This window comes from Silene latifolia, chromosome 10, assembly GCF_048544455.1.
Source record: "Silene latifolia isolate original U9 population chromosome 10, ASM4854445v1, whole genome shotgun sequence".
Lineage (NCBI taxonomy): Eukaryota > Viridiplantae > Streptophyta > Magnoliopsida > Caryophyllales > Caryophyllaceae > Silene > Silene latifolia.
The window spans coordinates 55,215,758-55,221,410 of NC_133535.1; the positions used below are offsets into that span (position 1 = coordinate 55,215,758).

Sequence of the window (5,653 nt, forward strand, 5' to 3'; positions counted from 1 at the left end):
TAGACATTATTTCTAATGTCATAAGGTTGGGTGTAGTGCATGCACACAAGATGCAATGCATGAAACTAAATTTGTCATTTTGGATTTTCAAAAGTGGGAACAATGAAATAAGAACACCTCAATGGGGCCGAGGTGTTAGTCCTCTATGTTGCTAGGACTACTCCAACCATGATCAAGATAAATAAATAAAACAAAGAAGTAGACAAACCTCAAGAGGGTAGGAGCCTCCAAAACTTGCTAGTCTTCCATCATATCATCATTATCATCATCTTCCTCAATAGAAGTGGACTCATCACCACTTCCCTCTTCACTTCCTTGTTCACTTTGTTCATCATCCTCTTCTTCTTCTTCACTAGCCTCTTCATCAATGCTATCAATAACCGCATCACCGACAACCTCATCGTCACCCGGAATCTCACCCCTAGATGCACTCGGAAAGAAGACTTCCCTATCCGCCCAACTAGGCAAATGACATGAAGCATCAAGTAGTCCTTGCCTAGCTAAATGAAGGAGGGGTGGATATTGGGCTAAGTAAGCATCTTCCCGATCCTTAAAAGCTTGCGTGTGCATCTCTTGCATAAGTAGAGTCATATAATCTTTTCTTGCTTCAACACCTTCGGGTTTGAACTCTTGGTACTTGAAAGGATAGGGTGGTGTGACAATGGAAGAGGAGGGCATTTAAATTTCATCCCTTTGTTGTCAGATGATGTATTCGGCTTCTTTTGAGAGGGGAAGGAGGTAATTGGTCCGATGGACACTTAAACGACAAATCTTAGAAGGCAAAGTAAAAGATCTAGCCTCATTGGTGAGCCACCCATACTTGGTGTCAAGAGGGTTATGAGTGACCCACTTGTACTTGTTAATCATAGCATCCAAATCAATGAGATGACCCCCCTTTTTCGCTACATACTTGCTATCCTTGTTGAAGTTCGGATCAAAGTACTTGTCTAAAAGAGTGACTAGACCTCCATTCACAATAACGGTAGTGCCTTGCTTCCCACAATCAACATTTAGCCATATTTCCACCAAAAGCCTTAGAGAATTGTAAGGCGTGGTGAATTCCCTTCCAATATTTAAGGCCGACTCAAGAAGAACACAATCGAGCTTGGTAAAGTGGTTGGTGTCTTTTCTTGCAATGATGGTATTCCCGATGATCTTATGCCATACTCTAATGCCCAGATGGTGGACTAATAGAGCACGACTAGCATGATAGTTCTCAAATTTCCTTCCGGAAATCGCCTCCCAAAGAGGAGCGGGGTCATACTTTACGGGATTCTTGAATTAACTAGGTGAATCACTAAGACCCAATGTTTTACCCAATTCATCAAAGGTGATGCGCCTACTCACATTAGTAAGGCGGAACTCGATGTTTTCCATAGTCTCTACCTTTGTAACTTTCAAAGAACTCGAGAATTCTAAGGTAAGGGAGGGGTATGTCAATTCTTTTGTAGCAAACAATTTGCCCAACCCCATGGCTTCAAAGAAGGCTTTGGTTTTCTCAAGGACACCCAACTTATTCAAGGCATCTTCACAAATAAACTTGGTGGATATAAAGGATTTTCTAGCATACTTGGCAAAAGTTTCTCTATGGGAGTTAGAAATGAAAATTACCTCCGGATAGTTCGAAAGTTGAGCAATTTCCGGAGTTGTTGATGTTGTTGCTTCCAAGGGAGGTTGTTGTTGTTGCACTTCCAAGTTTGAGCTAGCTACCACCATAGCCTATGAGGCTTTCTTTGCTTGAAGACTCTTTTGTCTTGTTGAAAGTGCCTTTGCCTTAGGTGCCTTTATTGCTCCTTTTGTCCTTGCCATTGATGATTGAACCAAGAAAAGAGTGAAAATCTTCAATTTCCAAGTATACCCAAATCGATTTTAAGATGAAAGGCTTTGCCTTTATAATTTCAAAATCGACTCAAAGGTTGAAGATTTTGGTGCTTGGTTTGATTTTTGTTGAAAGAGGAGTGATTAATTGTTGTTAGAAGGATGTTTTGATTTGATTTTGATGAATGTGGTTGAGGAAATCTTATTTTGGTGATGGAGAGGATGAGGGTTTTGAGTTTTGGGGTTTATGGGTAGTGTTTTGAATGAAGGAATGAAGAAATGAATGGGGGATGGGGTTTATAAAAGACCCGAAAAATTTTGAATTGCAGGGGGAAGACGGGCGTCTTTCCTTCGGGACGCCCGGATTCTGCCTGTTTTGGCTTCAGGAATCTCACCTAAAGACGGGCGTCTTTCAGCAAAGACGCTCGGATTGTTCAACTGCGGGACGGGCGTCTTTCCCTGAAGACGGGCGGATTCCTTTCAAGTGAATTTTCTTGTTTTTCCCAGCCAAAAAGACGGGCGTCTTTTCTTCCAGGACGGGCGTCTTTCTGAAGACGGGCGGATTCTTTTGCAGGACGCTCGGATTTATCAACAGTCCCAAAATTTCAAAAATTCAGCTCAGAAGGACGGGCGGATTTTGACAAATACGCCCGGGTTGCCTGAAGAGGGGCGGGTTTCCATGAAGACGCTCGGATTCTGCCCCTTTTACCCGAATTCAGTTCCATCCGTGTACTTGCATATCCCGTGTCATTTTTCATTCTTCAAAATCCTGTGTTCTTCATTGTGGGGGCACTACTAAGGCATGAATAGCCTAGGCAATTGTTATCCCCACACTAAGCTAAAGCACTACACATCAATTGAAATCGTTAGTCCCTCCCTCACTTCTCTCAAAAATGATAATTATCTTGATCAAAGTATAAAAATCCAAAAATGACAAAAATGCAATATAAGAATTAAAATGTGAGTTAGGGAGTTAGAAATATTTATAAATGGTGGTTTAGGGAGGACTCCACCAAACTCTCATCCTTAGTGAGATGTCATGGGGGCATGTCCAAGGTGTTGTTGATGTTGCTCAACACCTTGAAGAAGTAATCAAAAGCTTGTTCATTATCATGATAAAGATCTTCAATAGATCTTTGCCCTTGTTGTCGGTCTTGATCGATAGCATTACCAATGTAGGGATTGAAAATCCCTTCAAACTCATCGTCCCAAAGACCAGAAACTTCATCTACTTGATCACTAAAGATCTCTTGAGTTGATGGAGACAACTCTCCCACTTTCTTGTCTTGGCCAATGAGGTCATCCTCTTCATTGCTTGACTTTGGTGAGCTTTTCATGCTCTCTTTTCTACAATTCACTTGCTCTTTGAATGGAGCATCTTCAATTTTCTTCTTCCATTGGAATTCCGACTTCTTCCTATCATCCCTCCGGCTATAATGATCAACCATAAAACATGGTTCATGCAAACGGGGAGCTCTCATGGTCTTGTCAAGATTGAAAGTTATGCTCTCATCTCCCACTTCTAGAGTGAGCTCTCCATGCTTCACATCAATCACCGCACCCGCGGTGTGTAAGAAAGGTCTTCCTAGAATGATTGGAATGTTGGAATCTTCTTCCATGTCAACAATGACAAAGTCCACCAGGATGAAAAATTTCCCAATTCGTATGGGAACATCTTCCCATATCCCTAATGGTGTCTTTGTCGATCTATCGGCCATTTGGAGTGTCATATTGGTGCATTTAAGCTCTCCCATCCCCAACCTTTTACTCACCGAGTACGGCATAACACTCACACTAGCCCCTAGATCACATAAGGCTTTGTTGATCGTGGTGTCGCCAATGGTACACGGTATTGAGAAGCTTCCCGGATCTTTGAGTTTTTGAGGTGAACTCCCTTGAAGTATTGCACTACTCACCTTAGTGAAGGCGATAGTCTCAAGCTTCCGGATCGACTTCTTCTTTGTGAGGATGTCTTTCATGTATTTCGCATAGGCCGGCACGTGATTGATCAATTCCGTGAAAGGAATTGAGACTTCCAAATTCTTCACAATTTCCATAAATTTTCCAAGTTGGTCATCAAATTTGGGCTTGGCTTGACGACTTGGAAAAGGAAGTCTAATCACAATGGGCTCCTTCTCCTTGACCTTGTCTTCATTTTTCTTTGAAATTTCTTCTTTTGATATTTCTCCATCCTTGGGGTTTTGCACAATTTCTTCTTTGCCACTAGCTTCCACAACTTCATCCTCAACTTGCTTCTTCGGTGCTTCATACCTTGTACCACTTCTCAAGTGAATGGCACTAACCGTTTCATGTCTTGGGGGATTACTTTGAGGTGGTAATTGCCCCTTTTGTCTTTGTGAGCTTGAAGATGCTAGTTGAGTCAATTGGGTTTCCAACATTTTGGTGTGAGCTAGGATGTTGTTGATGGTGGTTTCCTTTGCTTGACTATCCTTTTGCATTTGAGTGAAAAACTCTTGTTGATTCTTTTGCATTTGAAGGACCGCTTTTTGAACATCAAAACCTTTGTCATTTTGTTGATTGTATGGAGATTGATTTTGGTAACCTTGATTTTGGTTGTAAAAGGGTCTTTGATTTTGGTTTCTCATGGGAGGTGGGGTGTATGTTGGTTGAGGGTTTTGAACATTTTTGCTTTTGTATGAGAGATTTGGATGGAATTTGGTGTTTTCATTGTAATAGTTGGAATAAGGGGTACCACTCTTGTATGCTTGGAAAGCATTCACTTGTTCATTTGTTCCCCTACATTCACTTTGGTCATGTCCCAAAGTTCCACAATTCTCACATATCCCACTTGGGATTGATGAAGATGCCGTCATGGCATTAACATGATGCTTTGGTGATTTTGAGGCTTCTTCAAGTCTAACCATAACTTTTTCAAACTTCAAATTGATGGTATCAATGTGAGCACTAAGTTGAGCACCCAATTGAGTAATGGAGTCCACTTCATGCTTTCCTCCTCTAGTAGCCTTGCGAGGTCTACTATATTGTGAGTTATGGACCGCCATTTCCTCAATTTTGTTCCAAGTTTGATTGTCATTAACTTCGGTGAATATTCCATTTGATCCCATGTTGAGAATGTTCCTTGAATCTTCATAAAGACCGTTCCAAAATTGTTGTACCAAGAACAACTCGCTAAGTCCATGGTGAGGACATGAGCGACAAATTCCTTTGAATCGCTCTCAAGCTTCATACAAAGATTCTTCATCCCTTTGCTTAAAACCCGTAATTTGAGCTCTTAGCATGTTAGTCTTTTCCAGTGGATAGAACTTTTTGTAGAAAGCTAGAGCCAACTTCTTCCAAGAATCAATTCCTAGAGTAGCCTTATCAAGGCCTTCCAACCATTGTTTTGTTGTGCCAATTAGAGAAAAAGGAAATAAGACCATCGAATTTGGTCTTGAGTTACACCGGTTTGAGAAATCGCATCACAATAGTCACAAAAGGTCTCCATATGAGAATGAGGGTCTTCACTAGGCATCCCCCCAAATTGGCTTCTTTCGACTAATTGGATAAATACGGATTTGGCAATAAAATTTCCGGTTAGATGTGGTGGTGTGGGAGTACCATTGGGTAGGTTCTCCTCGGTGGGTACGGAATGTGATGAAAACTTAGGCATTGTGGGTTGATTTTGTGTTGGATTTTGTGTTGGGTTCTCCTCACCTTCTCTTGCAAAAGCGTTGATGAACTCAATAGTATTTGGTTGAATATCTACAACCTCACCAATACCTCTCAAAGTTCTCCTAGCAAGTCTTCTATTGGTTGTGAAAGTTCTTTCAATTTCGTGATCAAAAGGTAACAAATTTCACTAGTAGAAATAAGG

The 5,653-nt window shown here is 41.3% G+C and overlaps 1 non-coding gene across 1 annotated transcript; it reads left to right on the forward strand.

Moving 5' to 3' along the window:
* Positions 1-4,971: 4,971 nt before the first annotated feature.
* Positions 4,972-5,078, forward strand: LOC141610150 (small nucleolar RNA R71). Its single transcript, XR_012528047.1, has one exon. It is a non-coding gene; the product is annotated as a small nucleolar RNA R71 (small nucleolar RNA).
* The last annotated feature ends 575 nt before the right edge of the window (positions 5,079-5,653 follow it).